The 23,606-nt window shown below is 37.5% G+C and overlaps 1 pseudogene; it reads right to left on the reverse strand.

The window, feature by feature from the left end:
* Positions 1–2,747: 2,747 nt before the first annotated feature.
* LOC118921679 (short coiled-coil protein-like) lies at positions 2,748–19,808 on the reverse strand (annotated as a pseudogene).
* Between the last annotated feature and the right edge of the window lie 3,798 nt (positions 19,809–23,606).

Consider the following 23,606-nt stretch of genomic DNA (forward strand, 5'->3'; position numbering starts at 1 on the left):
TCACCTTACTTCTTGTGATGATGTGAGATGGTAAAATGCTTCTGTGATGAGGTAAGTGAGGTGAAGTGATGATGTAGACATTGTGACTTTAGAGTTAGGCTGCTACTGACCTTCTGATGATTCTTCAGAAGGATTATCTGCTCTGGATCACAGCTGACCACAAGTTACTGAAACCATGGAAAGTGAAACCTTGGATAAGGGGGAGCTATTGTAATTACCACAAATTATTTTTTTTAAAAAAAAGACTAACTAACTGATGGGTTGATTTGTACTAATTATGTTAAACTGTTAGCCACTTTCCTCTAAATCTGTGGCTCTTTCCACAGTGAGTGAAGCAATCACCTTTCCCTGACACCAGATCTCCACCTTCCCTTCAGGCTCAGCTCAGGAAACACATCTTCTCCAGGACACACGTTCCCTGACAAGCTTCTTCCTCACCTGACTACACAGTGCTGCACCTGGCCTCTTATTCAAACAACTCTTTCAATAATTACAGGAGACCAGTGTTATTTTAATATCCCAGCACAGGTTTATGAGCAACATAGTGAAGGACCTCAACTCAGCTGCCCTGAAGGGCATCATTATATAAAAATGGATGTTTCCCAGAATGTTCAGGGAAAGACTTCCAACGGGGTATTTTCCACTCTTTGGGAAAAAAAAAGCTCTTCACAACTCAAGTCTAATCACACTTCCTTGTCAGTCAATATTCTTTCCCTCTTTCCCTAGACAACTCCTACTTATTCTTCGGTTAGAAACTGAAGTGTTAGTTCTGCCACGAAGTCATTTCTAATTTGCTTAGATGGTTCAAATTCTATTAGAGTTTGTCATTGCTCCCACACACCCTTCATGGCATATATTACAATTATAACTTGATATATATTTATGTGCTTAAAGTCCATTGACTCCACTGACTCCTCTCTCCACGTCTATTTCTGCTCACTGTTGAACCATCAGAATCTAGGTCACTGTCCAGCACATGGTAGGTTCTAACAAAATATTTGCATATTACTTTAATGAACAAATGTTCACTTCCTTGAACTCACTTTCTCTTAGATCTTACTTATTCCCTCTGTTGAGAATATTCTTCTCTTGAAATCCATGTCTTGGTCTTGCAATTCCACTACCAGCATTTGTCAAATTATCAATAGGGGTCTTTCACTCTGTTATTTTAATACAATAAGCCACTTCTTCCCCCTCACCAAAGCTCTTATATGTACTCATTTACTGGTTGTTTCCCTGCCATAGCATAAAATTCCATGAAAACAAAAACTTTTAAAAAATCTCTGAAATAGCTTTCTATGAAACAGCAAAGCAAAATTTCAACACAATTCTAAATGTTTGTAGATGGGGTTACAAAAAGGATGCAGAATGTTTGCAGTGTGACTATTACATATTCATACAGCTAAAGTCATACAATGAATCTTATACCAATACAAACAAGATTACTTCATGATTAAAAGTAGTCCAAATATAATAGTCATAAACTGTATTAGTGTTATCTCTTTTCCTATTTAATATTTCAACATTACTTCTGATACTAATTTCCTTACCAAGTGAAATCTACCAACAAAATTTTTAAATATTGTTTAACGACTGAAACTCTGCAGAGTAGTTGGTTTTACAGAAAATTCTGGAAGAAGTAAGATAAAATATTAAGGAAACATCAATTATGTAAGTAAAATTCTTCCATTTTATCTGCGATTCTGATACTTAAATACTCTTAAGAGATTTTGCAAAAGTTGATCTGCTAAGTACTACAAAAAAAAACATGAGACCAAATTCTTTGTAACTATTTTTTTCTCAGTGTGGTCTACATAAGGTTAGTCAAACTTAAACCACTTACATATATATTCCCAAAAGATCTACTCTGTGCCAGAGATAACACAAATCTGTTGTAAAAACATTTGAAGTCGGTTACTACTATTTACCAAGTACTTTTTAGAATCCTATTTCTATTTTTCCTCAAAAATGTATACTTCACAAACATACACAAAACCAGAACTCATCTTTTCAGATACTAAGTGGGTTGTTTCATGCAAAAGGAAGTTTTCAACAACAAATCTTCCCAATCTGACAATTCAGTTTCAAAGAAAAATCTTCATTTTTATAGCCTCTGCTTCCTGTTGATTCAAGAGAAACCAACAAATCTCATATTGTTACTAAGTAAAACAGATAAACCCTAACTGAGAAAATATCTTATTTTGCTTATGTTTCAACAATTAGAGTTCAGGTTACACTCATGGATGATTAACTATTGGGTTACTTTTACAAATCTGAAACCAATTCTTTCCATAGGAGAAGGAAAATGAGGAGGAAGAAACAAATGGAAAAGAGGCACAAGACGGGGAACAGGGTATATAAGTCTGCACATACAGTACATGATTTTGGTCACTTTTTCACAACATGGGGATTATTTTCTTGTATCTCGTACTATGTCTATATAAAGGACAGTGCTAAATCTGTAAGCTGAAGCACATTTGGTAAAATATTCATTTTCAAGTTTCCTAAATATATGCTTTTCTAATTGTAAAATCTCTACAATGTATTTGCTCATTTTCAGCCACTAACACTAAGAACACAAATTCATGGAAGTCTTCTATTGTGCTCTTAATTTTGCCTACATCTGACACTATCTTCATAAATATTCAATGAACCCACAAAGAAAAGTACCATTTTTTGGAATCTAGCCAAGTTTTAAGAAAAAAAGATCCACAGCAAGTTCATAAAACAGAAGGAATATCAGTCCTTTACTTTCTTTTGCTTTTTGTGCCAGTTGTTTGAAAAACACAAAAAGCTGACATGAAGTTTTCTATGTATTGCCCAAGAACGTGGTTTTCTGATTTTAGTTTCAGATTTTCTACCTTAACCAAATCTACTCTTACAGAGAGAGCTTCAACTGTGTATTGGAATTGCAATGCCTGATTAGTAAGTCATGTTTTTCGTCCGGGTCCAGTTCCTCTTGAAGGTCAGCATCAGCTGCATCCAGGGCAGCATTCACCATCTTGACTAACAAACTTTTGGACCTTGGACACAAAATCCTTGATGAATGGTCTGCTGTTTGAGGAATCAGGAGTGGGAGCGTCTGGGGAGACGACTCAGGCCTTAACACTTGGACCAACTAGAAACAAGAACTTTGACTGGAACTGCGTTTGAATTAGTAAAAATAAATACATTTCCATATTTCCTATTTTAGAATAACTGAAGCAGACAGCACAGAACTGAAGCACACTAGGCCCTATCAAACTGACTGTCAGTAGCCAGAAGACAAGTATACTCTCTGTTTTAGTCCCTCAGAATTGGAGCAATGAGAATGTGAGCAGCAGGAAGTAGACTAGGGAGGTGATGATATGCAAAATATGAGGATGTCTCACATCTTTAGCCATTGTAGGCAATGCAGACGATATTCCAAGATTTGGGGGACTGTACAGCATAGCGAGTAGGGCAGGGGAGACTTTTTCAAACATGAACTAATAATTTGCTTGTAATATATATTATCTTTTCTTTTTAATTAAAATATAAACATAACTCTGAGCCAAGAAATTTTACAAGATACAAGTTATGGTAGAAAAAGAACATGGCCTGGTCCCACACAACAGGTTAAGTCCAGGATGCTCCCCTCACCAAAGTGAGTTCATCAAAAGAGTTAGAATCACATGACAATAAATGCCAGTATGTTATGGATATTATGTACATCGTGATATTCATTTTATTTGTCATTGCCCTCTGTTATGGGCTAAATTGTGTCACCCCACCAAAAGTCATATGTTGAAGTTCTAGCCCCCCACTACCTCACATGTGACTGTACTTAGAGGTAGGGTCTTTAAAGAGGTCGTTAAGGTTAAAATAAGGTCACTGGTGTGGGTCCTGATTCAATATGATGGTTTTTCTTAGAAAAAGAGAAGACTGGGACATAGACATATGCTGAAGAAATACCATGCATATGGAGAGAAGATGGCCAGCTACGAGGCAAGGAGAGAGACCTCAGAGCTCAACTTGCCTCGCGACACTGTGACCTCAGACTTTCTACCTCCAGAAGTGTGAGAAAATAAATGTATGTTGTTTAAGCCACCCGATTTGTGGTATTTTGCTACAGAAGCTCTAGAAAACTAAGATACCCTCTATTTTTTAAAATGCATTAATTTAAATTTATGAGTTTAGTGAAGTAATATCCAAAAAGTCTTATTTATTGACTTACAGAATAAGAAAGGAAGAAATAATCAAAGTTAGAATAGATATCAGCATATTTTAACAAAAAGTAAATGGAGGTCTAAAGGGAATGCACCAGTGATACACTTGCCTGAGAGGAAAACCTGATGATTAAAACATTGGTTCTCCATGGAAACACCATGTATACTTCACTTCACATAAACTGATGCAACTTAACTTAATTATGACAACTTAATATAATTCCAAAATATAGAAGTTTATTTTTAATAGCATAGCATGGGGATTTTAGGGAGTATATAACAAATAAAAATCAGGGTATTTATAATATTGAAAGGTCACAATGAATTTTTACAACATTCTCCAGTTTGTACACCAGTTTTACATTTGATGAAAGAAGAGAAGATACAACTGCACCAATAGGGAGAAAAAAGTATATTTAAAAAGAAGTGACAAGTAGTAAAGATTTGGGAAGGTAGAAAAAGGTGTCAATAAAATTGCTTGGGGGAACATATGCAGAGAACAGTGAAAGAAGAAAAACAAGTCTAAACTGTGTAGTGGAGGCCAAAAAGCAAAGAAAAAGAGAGTTCATTACCACTATAGACCCAAAGCAAGAGCACTATGATTTTTCAAGGGCCCACAGAACTATCTGAAGTTTAACATAAAATGCATTGGCTCTAAAAATGAAAACTGGAAAATAAAATTTTAAAGTATATAAATATTTACAAATTGTAATATTCTCTAATTCCCTGAATCCTATACATATATAACAGTATATATTAATTTTTATAATATTTGGGAAAGGGGATTATATTAATAGGCTTGATATGATATATCTGGTATATTTAGAATAAGAGTGCCAAAGACCTTTGAAAGTCTTAAAATTGCTCCAGGGAAAGGTGACAAGGGAATATAAGAAAAGAAAGAGGATATAGTAGAGACAAAATAACTTTATGTGAGTTATAGTATCAGGAGTTCTCTAGCAAATTCTTCTGGTACCACTAGACAGTTGTTCCTAGAAGAAGATGCAGTCAGTCTGGAAACTGAGATATCATGCATCTTATGTTTTAATATTATGGTTGCTGAAATATAACCCCAAATATTCTTGCATCAACAATCTGTTTTCTAAAAGCATAGGGTTATGTCTAAATTATGACAGGTAAACACTAATTTAACAAACTCAGTGAAAGAACAGAGGAAAAAACATTCACCAGTTGCTTGACATTATTATAAAGAGAGAATTATTTTACTTTTTCAAGAGATCTAATTATCACTTCCTGTAGAAGTGACCCAAAAAAACATATTGGGTTGCTCATATCAACATGAATCCATTGTTCAATAAAACATGGTCAGATTTGACCATTAAAAAATAGTGTTTCCAAAGAACGAAGATAAGCAGTTGTGTTAGTATCCTCAGAGAAACTTGTATACCACCTCAAATACAATAAAAGCCCATTGATTAACACTTAATTAAAAAGATAAAGCAATCCAGTATGATTTCACACTTGAAAGAAGAATTATGACAACTTAATATAATGCCAAAATATAGAACTTTATTTTTAATAGGAAAGTATGGGAATTTATGGTGTACAAAACAAATAATAAAAATCAGGGTGTTTATCAAATTGAAAGGTCATAATAAATTTTTGCAAGATAGTGCCAGCATATGAACCCTGAAAATAAATTTGACTAGAATATAATAAAGCCTAAGTTTCAGTTCTCAGGAAAGGGAAAAAGATTATTAAAACTATGAGAACTAAAACCATATTTAAAATTTTTCATTATTAAAAATATCCCAATGTCTGTAAGTACATATGTTCTAATATGTATTTAGGTGTATTTCTTATGCAGGACTAAGCAAATCTGTCATCCAAAGTACTTTATACGATAGTCACAGATTATGAGTTTTGTTATAGAGTTTAATTAAGACATAAATAACTTTTCTCTTTTCTTGAAAGTGAAACTATTATCATTTCGTATAAATCTATTACTACACATTGAGTTGATATACTTTAAATGCAAGTATCATTGCATTCTGTCAACATAAAAGAGATTAACCAGGATGCTCTGACTCAGAGATAAGTATTTCTGGAACAAGAGAATATGAGAAATGGATTTTCACTGCTAATGTGGACAGTGATGCCAAGAAATTAACAATGGCCCATCATGCTTAATTACAGTTTTGAACTTTGGATTTTCAAGCAGTGGATTTTTAAAAGAATAAAGGTGATCAGTATAAACATGTCAGGCCTTCTATTTCAGCAAGTATGTATACTGAGATTCATCTTTTTATATATCTATTCTTCGTGTTATAGTAAACATACTGGGTTAAACATTCAAATGCAAAGTGTAGTACAAGCTCCACATGTATTAACACTAGAGCTTTGGCTAGTCCTTAACTCTGCAGAGCCAAAGTTTCTTTAATCTGTGAAATGGGTACAATTGTACCAATCCTGCTCATCTTGCAAGTAGAAGCATAATGAAAGCATTAAGTGTTATAAGTAAAAACTCTGAGCCAAATACTAACCAGATGCTCCTAATGAATTATCACTTTGAACAAATCATTTCATCTCTTTGGGTCTCTGTCAAATGACAAGAATGATAATAATTGTACCAAAAAGGTGAATGGTGCTAACTACAACCAGGCAGTGCTGTGTGTATATCAAATAAACTAATTCATTAAATCCCCAAAATGCACATAAAAGCTACATCTCCATTGCCTAGATTTCCAGATATATATCAAGTCATCTGCTGAATGCAAGCTGGATAAATAAAATGGAAAAAAATGATTTGAAATGTAATATTTTGGGCATTATTTCTGGGTGATAGAGAATATGTAAATTTTCTTAATTTCTAGAAAAGGGAAAAAGGAAGAAAATGAATAAAATCTCTGTATAGGTAAGACAAATGTGAAAGGATGTTTCTACTTTTCTTTAAAAAATGAATTAAGAACACAAGTATGTGAAAAAAGTTAGAAAAAAAGAAAAGTTTACTGATAAATATGTGGAACAGTCCATGCTGTTAGAATTTGTAATAAACCTTAACCTGAAAAATCAAACAAAGCTTTATATATGCCTTTAGGAGCCTTCCAGTTAAAGGCGCCATTCTAACTTTTCTATTTAAAGCTGTCTGGTTGCTAATTAGTTAAAGACACTCTGGGAGTCATTCACAGCTGTGGCTCTGTACCTTCAGAAGAGGGCAGTTAACTGGAGGGCAAATTATATACTAATAACCTAGGGAGAACCATGATCCGTTTTCAGGATTTAACATCAGAAGTGGCAAGAAGGAATAATTACACTGAAATAAACACACACACCTAAACGCACAGAGATCATTTTAAAACATTTAATGGTAGTGTAGAGTAAATTATTTCACTCTAACCAGGGATAAGAGCCTTTTGGTAGCTATCACTTACTGCAGTAAATCTGCTGAAGTTTGCATTTCCTGGCTGCTGGCTCTGTTTATTTAAAGTCATTCTGAATGCTCTGCTAGAAAGGATTTCCGTGGTGCTGCCAAATTTTCACTAGATTAAAAATGTGCACGGCTGATAATATTTTTATAAACACTGCACACAGAACAAGAGCAATGTTCTTTAGATATTAATTTGCTGCTCCTCTCCAGCCAATCTATCTCCTTGGTCTTCTCACTCAGCAGAATCTGTTCGACCTGCTTATTTCTAATGAAATGTACTAGAAAACGTACATCAAAGTCCCCTTCTGGGTTAAGTGCTAAATTAGACGTCTCTCATTAACTGGAAAAGCCAAGGGCTCTTCATCAATGTGAATACTAGAATGTCTAAATATTTGTCAGATAGGTGTCCATGAAGCAAAGATTTCCAACTCCTCAAAAGGTAACAGATGACATGATGTCAAATGTGATTTGGAGAGAAAGTTCTCAGATTACGTATTGTTTTCCTCAATCCTAAAGCAGTTGCTTTCACTATTATTAAAGTAGTTGAAGTTAAGGAATTCTTAGGCTTTCCATTATCCCCTTCTATTTATCCTGGGATACAAAAACCACAGGAGTTTTATTAAAATACACTTGGCTCACAATAGGCTTCATGAGTGGCAGAAAGGAGTGTACCCTGAAAACTCGGGAGTCAGCAAAAGCTAATCATGAGAGCAAAGGGGAAGTCAAATCATTAGAGAAGAAAAGCTTTGACCAAGGATCACACAAGTTGAAAATAACAATAGAGAATGCTCAAAAACAGAAATACATTTCTATAAGGTCAAAGGCAATACAAAATCAAGTAAGGAGGTCAAATACAAGTAGCAAAAAAGAAAAATCCGGAGGAAGATTATCAAAATAGGTAAATGTGGAAATATTTGTAATTCCTCCCTGGTTACTCCATCTCTGAACCTCTTCCTCTGGATTATCTAAAATCACTTTCAAACTAGAGTTTCTGGAACCCAAAGGGTATCTGAGGTCTCAGTACTAATGTAGGCCAACCTATCAGGATCACAAATTTTGTTTAGGGATTGGTTGGAAGGGTTTAATCCTATTAATTTTTAAAAAATATATGTAGACTAATGTCTTAGAAAATTTACATGGCTTTGTTTTAGACTAACATAAATTTATGTAGTTTCACTTTATGCTTTGAAGTCTCCTGTCTTCATGTCCAGTGAGGGGCACCTTGAAGAACACAGAAAGGTAATTAATTCTAGCCCCTGAAAAGAAAATGAGGTTTTAGAGTAAGTTCAAGAAGGGTTCCCAAAATCTTCCCAGGCACTTTGACTTCCTTCTGGTAGCACTACCAGCTTTTTAATGTGATCTCATTAGGGAAGAGCGGGCATGACCTTTTGACTTTTAGCAAAGATAACTAAAAAAGGCATGTCTCAATTTATTTGATGTATGTATACAGACGCACACATCGAGAAATATATTTAGAAAGCAAATCAATTCCATTTTTCTAAATAAAGAAGTTGACATGTAACAGAGAAAGTGCTAAAAATCAATTCAGGTGTCAGTACTTTAAGGGATATTTTTCTTTCAGATTTAGTTAAGATCAGCAATTTATCCCTATTGAACCTAAGATTGAATATGGGATGTTGATTTCAGATGTGATCTAATTGCAACCCAATCTTAACCACTACTACTGACTTTTTTGTGAAGACTAAGCACCATCCTTAGAAAAGAATTCTAGTTGTACCAATGATTGAGGATCAGGCATGTTTATTTGATTAGAAGGAGAGCAAACAAGGAGTTTCTGTGAGGCTCCCAGGAGAAAATTCATCATAAGTAAGGAAAGTTTAGCACATTGCATTAGATTCTGGAATGGGGACTGAGGATGGCAGAGGCATAGAGTACGAATAGCTGTTTCAAGAACCCCACCACTCTACGTCATGTAATGCTCTATGGGAAGTAGACTGGGTATGGGTAAATCTTAACCAAAGGGTAACACCTTGAGGCCTAAGCTATACTGCAACTGAGACCTTCTGAAGGATCCTCACACTGTAGACACAGGGCTATTTCCCTACTCCTTTTCCCAGGGATACCAAGCAGCTCTAAGCAGACCACAGGACTGCTTGAGTAGTGGCCCAAGTCAAGCACCTATAATGCAGCCTTGAGTGCCATACCAAGTGGTCACAGCAGCCCTGGGGAATAATAATACAGCATCAGCCTAACGTGGTTACAAAGTGATGGCAACACAACTGGGAGCTGCTTACTGAGCAGACCAGGCTACAAGATGTCAGAGAATGGAGGAAATGTGATAGGTTGGCGGAGCCTGAGTCCTTGTAATTTTATGGGTAAGAAATAGCCAGATAGGAAAAGCTGGGAATGCACATTATGCATTGAGGTACCCACAGTCCAGGGAAGTGTGGGAGTATTCAGAAAGGCGAGAAGAGAACATTGCAGCTCTGCAATTGGAAGGACTCGGGAGGGAGGAGTAAGAGAATGTAGAAGGAATGGTCAAGGAGAACGGTGATGTCTGAATCTGAGTCTCTGATGGATGATTAGGAAAATTATTTTATAACAAAGAATATTAAAAATAAATATAAGTGCTTGTTGATTTCAATGTCATCTGGTTTTCTGATTAGTACTTAAACCACAGTCTGTCTCAAAATTGATATCCTAATCCCATCTTTCTAAGATCTGTTTCCTTTTTTCTTTACTGCATTCTCCTGGGCACTGAGATTCAGAACATTACTATCATCTTTGACTGGTTCCCCTTCCTTGTATCATATCCATTAAAGATATTGGATATAATCTTCTGGATTCTATCTTAACAATGTCTTATACTTGTCCCCTTCTCTTGTTCAGTTTTTATCATTAGCACTTTTTGAGTAGCTTTCAAGTAACAAATGCTTTACTAAACACCCAGAAACTTCCCTGAACCCTCAAGTAGCAATCACTCTCTCCTCTGATCTTGTAAAGCATAGAAACTTATATTTCTTTTATGTCCATTGTTTCTATCTATATTAATTTCTATGGACATTTTATCTCCCTGATTAGACTGTAGGCTCATGGGAAGAATCTGTAGTGATTCATTTTCAATGAACTTGAACATGGTAGGTACAGAATAAACATTTGTTTGAATTATGGGTGAATAGTTATGGGTGGAAAAATTAATGAATGGCATTCTAATGATATGCAAGACTAAATATTGGGTAATGTGTTAAAAATAATAAGTGCCCACTTTTAGTAGAGTATTTCTAATATTTATATTGACATTAATTATAAGCTCCTCATATGTTTTAACAAACACTCATTATTTTAAAATTCTCCCTCCTATACCTGTTTAGGAGTATGTATATACATATATCCACACATACATATCTTGCTATGCTATTTTAAGGAGGCAACATTTAGTAGTGTAGACTTAACTGAAAGACCTGTTTCATTTCAGCTCTGCCAATTACTAGCTAAATAACCTAGCTAACTTTACCTCTCTAAGACTCCGATTTTTCTTATATAAAAGTGATTTAATTTCTAGATTTGTTCTAAGGCTAAGGTGATCTGTCAAGTGATATAAACATAGTTCAAATAGATCTCAGTAATTTATAGGTCTTAAGCAGTAAATGTCCTCACAGCAGAAATTGACTGCATATTTTCCCTTTTCTTTTCATCGCTTACTTTTATTCCTTTCTTTCTTTCTCACTCTGTCTCTGCATTCCTTCAAACTACTGTTTCACTTACTGCAACCAATACTGGACTAGGAGCCAACTTGCACTACAGAGCTTAATAGTTGAGTGACCTTGGGCAACGTACTTAGCGTTTACAAATCTCAGTTTCCTTTTTTATATAGTGAGAAAAAAATGGATGTGAAAAATGCCATGAAAGCTATAAATCTTTATTAATCTATAAGGGTGTTATTAGATTTAAGAAAAATAACATGAAGTTATTATGACCTCTCTAGTTATTCCAAATATCGTCCCTTTCTCTCATGCTCTTGACCTTGAATATAAAACAAACTGGATTTTTAAGAAGGGCAGATGTTATTCCTTCAGCAAAATCTGAGATTGGAGTTTAGTTTTAGATATGCATATGAAGTAATTCAATTAATGAAGCATAGATTGCTAAAACAAAGGTAAATCAGCTTTAAAGTCATTCTCATTTGCTTTTTTAACGTTTTGGGTAACTATACCTGAACACTGATACATATATTTTTTAGGGAGTAATAGAAATTCAGAGCCTGAATAATGAATGTACCCTGAGCCAGTCTAAGGAAAAAGGAAATTTTCCGCATTACCCATTTTGCTCCAGGGCTCAAAATCTTCCCTTCTCTGCATGTATTCTAGAGACAGGTGTGCCTACCTGGCATATGGTAATAAAGCACCCCTCTGATTGAGCCCTACTTTCCTACTGTCTCAGAATTATTACAAATGCTTTCCTGCTCATTGTTAGTGTAATGGGAGGAAAATAAAATCAAATAAAAATTAGAAAAGAGCTCCCAAAGTACTTGAAAGCTTAGTATGTTTAATCTCATCAATAAAATCTGAAAATTGGAGCTGTCAAATATGCAAATACTTAAGAATTGGCTAGTATTTTGCTTAGCTCTTAATCATAGAATTTTTGCATGTTCTGGCAAAGATTGTCAAATCATCCTAGCTGAAAGAAAACTAATTTCCACAAACTGTTATTTGCTATATTCTTCCAAAAGTCTGTCATTCCCACCTGTACACATTAGCTAATTATCTCCTGTCTGTTGTTTAAATAAATGTATTTTGTTTACAACTGTCTGTACCACTAAATAAGAGGTCTTTTAAAAATAATTGATCATGGGAAACCTGAATAAAAAAATAATATTAATAAAAACTTGTGGAAAGTAAATATAATTTACAAGAAGGATGATAGCTTAATGAACTGGGGGGGGGGGGGGAAGACATGGGAAAGAAAGAAAGGACAAGGAGGGAAAATGCATCCACATGTTATTCAATCAATATACTCAGCCACTTTAAAAAGGTGGAAACAGACTCACATGGAAAAAATAAGACTTTTCTTTGACCAGGTTATGACAGGTTAGTTCTATGAGGAGAAGAATACGTGATATACACATCATTTTGAAATAAAGTCCTGAATCTGCATTTCACAGTGATATGAGTGAGAAAGAAAATAATTTCATTGTGTGAAGGCACTGAGGTATTTTAGTGTTGTTTTTTTTAACACAGCCAAAATTAAGTACCCTGACAAATATGATAATTAAATGTTAATTCATAAGGTGAAAATCATAAGTTCTATAAAAAAATTTTTTTAAAACGGAGATTTGTTAACATTTAAACTTCAGCTTTAATACTCCACTAAGACCTATTCCTTCACATTTGTTTTTAAATGGGTTGAGGCAGTCAAGATGAAAAACACACGAAAGATAAGGGAATACAGCTGGACTTTGGAGGTGAGCATGTTGTAAGTAAATAGTAAGATGGATATTGATCAAACACATTTTTTGCTAATGTATTGTTTAGTTTTTAAAAAAGGAAACTTTGACTAATATTATCTCATTAATTTAAAAGGTAGCACATACTTGAGTTTAAAACCTGGGAACAATACTAATTCTTTTGTGGTAGAGAAAAGGTAAGAATGTAGGAATGAAAAAGAAGTTTGGTTATGTTAATGGATAGTAACTTGACCTATGGATTTTGGTGGACGCATACCAGGCATTTTTCGAAAGAACTATTCCAAATCACAGTTGTAGGAACACAATGATCTTGAATGACCAATATCATAAAGAAAAAAAAAATCACAGGAAGAGCTCTGAAAATATCAAATCTCTCATTTCCAAAACTAACCATTTGGTGGGTGTTAGGATTTTTAAACAACTCCTCCACACCAAAAACCAACATTAACTGAAATCTTTAGGATGATTCACTCAGATTTCAGCCCACATTTAATCCCATCTTCAGGCCACTATCTCTTTTCCCAACCCTTTCCCCAGATTCTTAACTCCCCTTAACATTTTGTATATATGCCTATCTTGTGAACTGTATTTTTTACAATCACTTTTACAGAAGTGAAAGTATATAAATCTTGAAAATACAGCTTGAGAAATTTTTATTAAGTGAGCATACCTCTATACCTACCACTCAGATCAAGAAATATAATATTACCAGATGCAAAGAAGCCTTCCCCTGTCCTCTACCTAAGAAGTAATCACTATTCTGACTTCTACCACAAGATTTTAGTCTGCTTTTGATCTTTCTATGAATGGAATCATACAGTGTGCATTCCTGTGTATTTGACTTTTGTACAGTACTATGCATGTGAGATAAATCCATATAGCATTTCCCATTATAAGGATACAACAAAAAATTCCACCCATTCAACTGTTAAGTGTACACTGGTCTGAACCCAGTTTTCTGCTATTAACAATAATATAGCCATAAACAGATTTCTGTTAGAAATATAGTGAGAAGTGAAAATATGAGGTCAGGGGATCTGAGGAGAGTCAGCTTTAGTGAGTAATGTCAAGGAGTTTTCCAAAGTATCATATAAAATGTCAATTTAAACTACCATTACCTATTAGAGTCCCAACTTTGCTCTATCTTTGCTTATATTTAGTATTTTCAGGGCTATATTTGCTTATTTCAATCTGGCCATTCCAGTGGATAGGTAGTGGATTGTCAAAATGGTTATTAGTTGCATTTTTCTGATGACTAATGATGTTGAAGTGCTTCTGATGTGCTTGTTAGTCAGTTATGTGTCTTATGTAAAGTACTTCCTAAATTCTTTACTGATTTTTAATTGGATTATCTGGCTTCTTCTTTTTAAGTTTTCGGATTTCTTAGTATGTTCTTGTAGCTCTGGGCTGAAGGGGGTTCCCAGTGCCATGCAAGTTCAGTCTGGATTTGGTGAGACCAAATCATGACAACAGACATTTCAGGGCTGGGGGAAAGGGCTTATACCAAACTTTATTCTCACAATGGTAAGTCAGGCACTAGAATCACATCTGCCTCTGGCAAGCCTGTAATTTCCCTCAGTCTATGTCTCCACCAGCTAGAGGGAGCACTGTGCAGGGTGCTCTATAGAAACACAGACAATTATGGCTCATTGCCAACAGAGTGCAAGCACACACCTGTGAGCATTGCACGTGGGCAATGGACAAGTAGATTAGGGTCAGATGAGAATCCTGGCCATGGTAAATTCTGTTTCCCCTACACTCCACCCCTCCAGGATTCTCACCTCACAGTCTACATGCCCTCAGTCTTCCATGATGGTCCCTGTGCAAGAAAGCTGGAACATTGTGACCATATTACATAACAGTAATAGAGGCTATAACAACATATAGATAGCAATGAAATTATGGTAATAATAGTTGTCATCAAGCCTGAGGACTGACAACAACAAAATTATGATAATAATAGTTATCTTCAAGCCTGAGGAGATCAATTGCCTCCAATTGATCTTATTCCAGCTGTATTCAAACAAGTCCTACTCAGATGAGTTCATGACTCTAACTTTCCACAGGAGGCCAGTAGAGGAACTGGTAGAGAACTCTGTGCACACCCAGAAAGCAACAGTTTTCTAGGGAGTGTGCCCAATCCACAAAGACGTTTGAGACTAACCTTAAGGATGGTAAGACACAGTTTTAATGACACCAACATAGGAAAATCTTGTCCATCAGGTATAGTCAAGAGAATGGTCCTGTGATAGGACCGTGTCAAGAAGGGGGTCCTGTCCAGGTCTAGTATACCATACCTATACCCTTCTCCCTGTGGGGATTACCAAGGTCTATGTATAATGCCACTAGAGATGCATGCACAGGCCATAATGATAAAACAAAACTCTCTGGTAAGATGCTCTGACTTTCTGGCTATTTAGGATACACTACTGTGATCTTTGGGGGCCACTCTGCCATTACTCCAGGATATGCAGGAGGCCAGCCTCCAGGCTCTGTCCCCAAGGTGTGGGAGGGTCAGCCATCACTGGTCCATATGTCAAAATATCCAAGGCCATGTCCACTGAATGGAGTCTCCAATTATTAATTATTGATTATTGTAATCAATGCTGAAAGCAATATATTATACTGGTGGCCAAACCCTGGCTTCAACAATTCCTCCTTGCTTTGTACTTGCAGTTATATAGGGGAGGTAACAATGTGTGCTGGCATGTCTATGGGGTTCAATGCCCTCTTCCAGGGCTTCTCATTCAAACGCCAAGGCACTGTCCATAAGCAGACTGACCATCCCCATAGACTATTGGTGTCTGATTTCACTCCAGATTTTGACAAACCATTGTACTTCTCTATCATTCCTGCCTTGGTAGGGTTTATGGTACATGAAACTTCCACTTTATTGTTGTATCCATTCTTGTAGTGAGGGTCCAATAAAGTGGCTATCTTGATCACTCTTAATTACCTGTGGTAAGCCATAGGCTGCAAAGAGACCCTCTAGGCCTCTTTTGGTCATTTGCTGGTCTTTGCAACATGCAGAAAAAAGCAACCAGAAGTTCAGTAGCTGTGTCCACACTAGCCATGACATACTGGTACCCTTCTGAGATGGGCAGAGGCCAATATAGTCTATCTGCCACCTAATGAGGTGTATCAGCCCCTTGCCTATCATCCCATGTTGCTGTGGGACACAGTGTAAGTCCCTTTTAGAGAACACAAGGCACTCCTGCTGGGCTCTGCTGACTTCCTCAAAGGTTAAAGGCAGGCCCCACCTATGGACTACAGCCCACATTGTCTTCTGCCCCATATGCAACAAACATTGACATAACCACTGGGCCATATCAGAGGCAGGCTTTCCTTCTAGCCAGTGTACTTGGGCCAGTTCATCTGCTTCATTATTTCCTATGGATGCCAGCAGCAAATGGCCTGTCACATGATATACTGTAAATGTTTTAGTCTGACCAGAGGCCCATAAGTCTTGCCACAACTCTTGCCCCTAAAGGAATCAGTGACTAATCATCCACTTGGCATGGTACCATGTCAATAACCACAGAGTCGAGTCTTAATAGACAGTCCAGCTGTCAGTGCAGACAACTAAATGGGAGGGCTCCTGGGTGACCACAAGCCACACTGCCCACAACTCTGCCCATTTGCTGCTTTCCCCTCACCATCTTCCATCCGCATTGTCTCAGTCTTAGGATGGAAAGCTACAGCCCTCAATTTTGGGGGCTGTCCATGGTGGGAGCCATCTGTATACCATGCATCTTCAGATATAGGGGATCTTCCTTCCTGATAAGGGCTCTCTGCTACTAGTGGCTCTAAAGCAGGTTCTTCCTGCCTTTCACTGATACGTCACTGGCCCCAGTAAGTACTGAAGTTCTCCACTCTAGGGACTAGTAGAGAGGGTGCTATATTGCTGTAGGTATGCACCTCACTTGGCTATAGTAGGCATCTCTGTCTATACTACTGCAGCTTTTGGGTCCAGTCTCATACCCATTCTGTAATGGAATAGATGGTTATTACCTTTATCGGGGCCATTCTGGTGATGGGCTCTGTAGCCAGCAAGGCATGATACATGGCAGCCAATTATTTCTCTATTAAGGTGTACCATACCTCTGTTCCTTTCCAGAGTTGTGAGCAGAATCCAATAGGTTGGTGAATTCATTCAAGCTGCTGGCAGAGACCCCAGCCATAACCGTCTTTGGTCACATGGACATTCAGCTTACAGGGTCTTGATGGGTCTATTGCACTCAAGGCCTGCACAGCCTTAATTGCCCATTTTGCAGTGGTAAAAGCAGATGCTCAAGTCTCATCCCAGTCCCACCTGACACCCTTTTGAACCAAATGGTGTAAGGGCTTCAGAGTTGTGCCAAGTATATGATAAACACTCTCTAGCAGCCTGAAAGACCCAAAAACTCTTGCAATAGTGCCACAGTTGTAGGGGTAGGAAAGACCTGGACTTCATCTATGACTGCTTCTGGGATAACTTTGGTCTTACCTGAACAGACAACCCCAAGAATTTGGCCAACAAACCAGGTCCCTGAACCTTGGTGCTGTTCACAGCCCATCCTTTTCTCCTGTAGATGTTGTAGCAGTCTAGGTGCTGCACCTTCTAGATCATCCGATGTGAGCATGATATCATCAATATAATGGTACAGCTGCCCCACTGGCAGTTTCTCCCAGGCTGCCACATCCTGGGCTACAAGTCTGTGGGACAGATGGTGGGACTGTGGCGGTACCCCCGTGGAAGGATAGTGAAAGTCTATTGCCGCCTTTCCACATGAAGGCAAATTATTTCTGACTTCCCTGTGCTATGTTAATGGAAAAAAAGGCATTAGAAAGGTCCACAACATAAGGATATGTCTCTAGTTCATGTCTGAGGGTGTCTATAAGTGCATTGATAAAAGAGACGGCAGCATGCAAAGGGGGTATGACTTTATTCCATTCTCTGTGAACCAGTCGTATGCCAGGAACTATCTTTCTTTTTTACTGCCACATCAGTAAAATACACCTATAGTAGCCAGGGCATGCACCTCTAGCAGCACTATACATAGGCTTTAAAATACCCACCTTCTCCAGTTCCTAGAGGGTTTCTCCAATTTCTTTATGGTCTCCAGGCAATTTGTATTGCTTGGTATTTGTCACCCACTGAGGCACAGGCAAAGCTGCAGGCATATGCTTAACATGTCCCCTCAGAACTGCCTTCACCACACATATCCTCAGTTTGAACTCACCTTCAATGGTCTTCAACCACAGGCCCTGCAGGATATCTGTCCCCCAAATATATTTAGGGATCACAGAGATATATACAGCATACTCCTCTGGGAGTAGATTTACAGGATATGGGCTTGTTTCATTCTGACTGCTTTTCCTCCATATCCATCTCTAACAGTTGAGTTCCCGGGAAACCACTCACGGTTGCCAGAAATCAGTGAGCATTCAGTTCCTGTGTCTACAAAAGCCACGACACATTGTGCATTCACTGGGGACCAACGAATTGACATTTCAACGTGTGGTCTCCAGTCCCCACACAGTCCCCCAAGGCAGGTGCCTTGAGGTTCCCCTCAGTCGAACAGTATTGCCCGATCATCTTCCTGTGCGGGTCCAGGTGGAGCTGGCTCACTCTCCAGCAGAAAGTCCTGCAGGCAAAAGAGCCAAACGTGTGACTTTGTCTCCACATTCAATTGCCTTAAACAATGCCTTAGACAATGGCTGAAACCACTACTTTACCCTCAGTTGTTACCACAGCTCCAGTAAGATTTTATTTGACTTCCCATCCAATTTATCTTTGTCTGCTCCTGCCTTTGTCAAATCAACCCACATCTGGGTCCTCCTGACTTCATGGGGCCCTTTAGACCCTTCCTCTCAATATAAGACCATACTCTCTTCCATACCTGCATGACCTCCACCTCCCCAAATTCTGCCACAGTACAGGTAATCTTATTTATGGGTTTCTATATATAAGGGGAAAGAATGGCCACTAGGGACCCAAAGAGGGATGGGGCAGTCATTTGCAGCACTGTGTCTCTTATCCTTGCCATAAACTGCTCCTCATCCAGGTCATAATTTACTAGATTATAAATAGCATTTTTCATGCCCAACCCCATAACAGCCTCCATCTACCATCTGGCGGGGGAAGATGGTAAATCACCCTGATTGGGCCATATAGTGCAAAGTGCAGCCATAAGACACTCAAGAAGGAAGTGGTTGCCTGGGGTCTGGTATGCATTTTGTAATTGCTGCTGCAAGGCAGTGTGAGTTGTCAGGGAAGCCAGCTTTCCCATCTCTGATTCAGAGACAATTATACTATCCACTTCTCCATCCCAAAGGCACAATAGCTAGGCTGAACAAATCCATCAGCTCTGCCTGTGTATCGGGATGGAACATGGAGTGCTCCACAACCTGGGGAACAGGCTGCACCTCTCCTGGAGAAACCCATGGTTGCTGTGTCTTTATTTTCTTAACTACTGCTGGACAGGATTTCAATAGAGGATGGGTTGGTACCTCCAACATCACTCCCACCACCTTGTTTTCATCTGATGTACCTTTCACTATTTCTGGAGCTGACGACACCACTACATCTTTTACCTTCCACATAGAACCTCACAGCCTGCATTCTCTTACTACCATTACATACTTTACCTTCTACACAGCAACTCACAGTGATGCCATCTCAGTGACCAAAAAGCTTTACCTCTTCCACAGTACCTTGCAGCTTGCATTCATGTGCTGCCTCTTTTCTTGTTTCTTGCAGGAGTATGTTCTTCTCATCTATAGCCTTTTTTAACACTGTGAGAAACCAATCCATGGTTCCTGCCATCGTGTGGGCAATCTATTTCTCCAGGGAATTACCTGCTGTGCAAAGAGCCTCCTCTAGTGCCCCATGTGTCATCTACACCTCCCCCCCAGTCTTGAGGAGGCACCCACTCCTCTAAGAGGATCACCACCTCAGACCATATGCCCATTTGGGTACACTCAAGTGTATCCTCATCCATAGGGGGAGCCTGCTGATGTACACCTCACATGAGGGTAACTTGTTCCATTTTTCAGTCTTCAATGAGTCCTACTGACTACGCCAAAATGTAGCTCTGGCTGGAGGGGGTTCCCACCTCCAGGCAAGTTTACTCTGGATTCAGTGAGACTGAATCATGACAACAGAACATTTCAAAGGGTGGGAAAGGGTTTATATCAAGTTTTATTCTCACCATGGCAAGTCACACTCTAGAATTACGTCTGCCTCCAGCAAGTCTAAAATTCCCCTCAGCCTCCATCTCCTCCAGCCGGGGAGAACACTGGGTAGAACTCTTTATAGAGCAACACAAACAACTGGTGGCTCATTACAAAAGGTGTGCAAGCATGTGCCTGCAAACAAGCATTGCATGTGCACAATGAGCAAGTAGAATAGGGTCAGGTGAGAATCCTGGCCATGGTAACTTCCATTTTCCCTACAGTTCTGTATACAAATGTTTCGTGAGATATATTTTGAAGCTCTGTTATGAGGTGTGTGTGTTTGTGTGTGTGTGTGTGTGTGTGTGTGTGTGTATTGATGTGTCTTTTTGATGAACTATGAAATAGCACTCTTTATCTCTGTTAATATTCTTGGCTATAGCCCATATTTTCTGATATTAATAGTCACTTCACCTTTGCTTTTACTTTTGCTTCAAATAATACATCATCTTCTTAAATTTTTTAAAGTGTTAAAAAGCCTTTAATGTTTTCCTTTTAAAGCTGTTTCAAATTATATTTTCTGGATTAAAATTTCTACCTGGTATTTTCATTCTTCCTGAAGATTTAACTAATAATTATTATAGTGTAGAGTTACTGCAGTAAGTCCTCTTGGTTTTTGTTTTTTCTGTAACAATCTTTAATATTACTTTACTTTGAAAAATAATCTAAAATTCTGGATATAGACTTGTAGGTTGAGAGTTTTGATTTTCTTTTTGGTGGGGGGCAGTTTTTACAAATGCCCTTTTACCGTTTTTTGATATGCACTGTTTCTGATGAGAAATATTGATGGGCATTCTCTCTTTATTCCCCTATATGTAATATATATTCCTTTCTCTTACCTATTTCAAGTTTTTCTCATCATTTTTTTTCACCAGTTTATTCTTATCTGTGGATTCTTCTGGACTTTCTATGCAACATGGTCATTTGAAAAATTGACAGGTTTGCTTCTTACTTTATAGTCCTTATATATATATTTTTTCTCACCTTATTACACTGGATAGGACCTCATTAAGATGTTGATTAGAATGGCAATAGCTTAATTTCCTCATTTCTAATTTCTTGGAGGAAATATTTGGATCAGGAGCCCAATCCAGTCTAAACTACATGACTAGAGACACAGAGTCACATGATAAATACATAGCCAACAATTTATAAGGAAAAACCAAGGATATTTTTCTTCATTGAAACAAAACAAAACAAAACTAGGAAAAATATTCTTATAATAGACTGTGGGAAATGCAGAATACCTCAATTTATCCATCTCTCACAATTACCTGTATTATAATAGAAAATACACAGTCATCATCTAGTCCAACATCCTAATAAAATGCTAACATTACCTCTCCAACATGTCTCATAAATTGACATGAAAGCTCTACTTGAGCATTTCCAGGGCTAAGAAGCTGCACTTTAATTTTGAACATTTCTGTTAGAAAAACACTCACTAAATAATTCCAAATTCTACATGTGTCCTCTTTTATTCAAACACACAGTTTTCCTTGAATCTACTTCAACCACATGTATTATTTACAATTAGGCTTGACTGAGTGAAAGAATTAAGAGTGGGGGATTTGGGAGGAGGCTTTGGCATAAACAAAATAGAATTTTGGCACAAATGAAATTATTTGAAGGAGATAAATAAATATCTGGGTAGGTGGTCTAAAGTTGGGATGGTATTCCACAACATCAGGAACTCAAGCTTATTTCTTTTTATTTCTCCTGGTTCTATCAGGCATGACCTCAATGGTCCAAATGATAGTGTCTACCACCAAGGTAGTTAATTAGGTTAAAGAAAAGTAACACTTCACACATATGCTGTCTCATAAGGAAGCTTCCCAGAGGCTGCCACATGACATTTCTGCTTAGATTCCACTGGCCAAAACTTACTCATCTGGCCATACCTAACTGCAAAGGAGGTTGGAGATGTAATAGCATTAATTTTCTACTACTTCCCAGCTGGCAATCATTGCTCTTGACCACAGTGATTCACTATTAGGACAGCACATCCATTCTTTTTCCTTCCTACTGCTGTTTCCACCATTCTGCCAATGCTGACTAACCCCTCTGTCTGTAATGGCTGCTAAATCCCCCTGGTGTTTATTGCCCCATGATTTCTCTTTGCTGCCTTATCTATCTGTAGCTCTCTGTCAGTCTTACTGCAATAATTCTCCTTATATGCCTTAGATTAAAACTTACTAAGAAAATAGATTTTGATTGATTTATCTAATTACCACACAGTGTAGAGTGTCCCAACTGGGTACAACTAACTGTCAGGCGAGTTCATACCCCAGGATCCTGGCCAAGAAGGCTACTTAGTTTGAATTCAAATTCAAATTTCCCCAGATCATAAAATGTGCTCTTAGTTTCCATATGTACTACAAAGGACATATTAAGAAGGATGTATAGTATTGGTTTTATTTAGTTTTCTATACCACAGGTAATCTTCATAATAGTTTTAGCATAGAAAATTGAAAAGAAAAAGACACTAATTTTAGCCTGTTAAAAGTCACTAGCCAGATGCTGTAAAATGAACCACTAATGAATGGTCTCCCTGGAGATTTTTAAAGTTTCTTTATATTCAACCTAATGCTCTTAAAGAGAATATCACATTTCGTAGACATACAAGGCATTTGAGTTAAATTAAAAGGTTTGAAAAATACCCTTCTCTGAATTGAAGTCTCAGGGACAGGCTTTGAAGTTTACCTATTTTCCTAAGGGACTTTTACTTCCCTCTTCCATAAACTGAGTAATTTTTCCCAATTTGACTTAATGCCATTCAACCTTTGTAATTAGACCTATAGTTAGATGTTCAGTTCACCTGAAGCTGAGTCGACAGGCACCCTGTAAGTCTGTTAGGGCATAGGAAGCAAGCAGTTAAACTAGTATGAAATTTAGAAGGCAAAATAAATGTTCTTTTGTTCAGTAATCAAGAGGACAAAGACAAAGTAATTAAATATTTTAATTGGTAGGCCTCACAAAAATCATTGGTCTGTCGTTTTTTTATACTTGATTCAAAAATATTGTGTGGCTATCACCTGGGAGAAACCAAATTTAAGAAGTAATATATTTAACATGTTGTAAATAGACCTGGCATAGTTTCAATCTTATCTCAACAGGTAATCCAATATTTTCTTTTTCCATTTTTTTAAAATACAAACTAATTTGCAATTACAGTTTTCGTTCTGAACTGCAAAAACTCACTTCCTGGTTATTCATAGCAAAATGATTCCTTTCCCCACCCCCTTCTGATTCTGATGTGATGAGGTAACTTTAAACAGTTGTGTGTGTATAACTCATTTTCTTCACTGCTGGGAAAATATGAGTTGCTTGGGGAGAGGGGGGAAATGCTTTTTAAAAAACTCAACTCTCGGCCTGCTGCAACTTCATATAT

The sequence above is a fragment of the Manis pentadactyla genome, chromosome 12, assembly GCF_030020395.1.
Source record: "Manis pentadactyla isolate mManPen7 chromosome 12, mManPen7.hap1, whole genome shotgun sequence".
NCBI lineage: Eukaryota > Metazoa > Chordata > Mammalia > Pholidota > Manidae > Manis > Manis pentadactyla.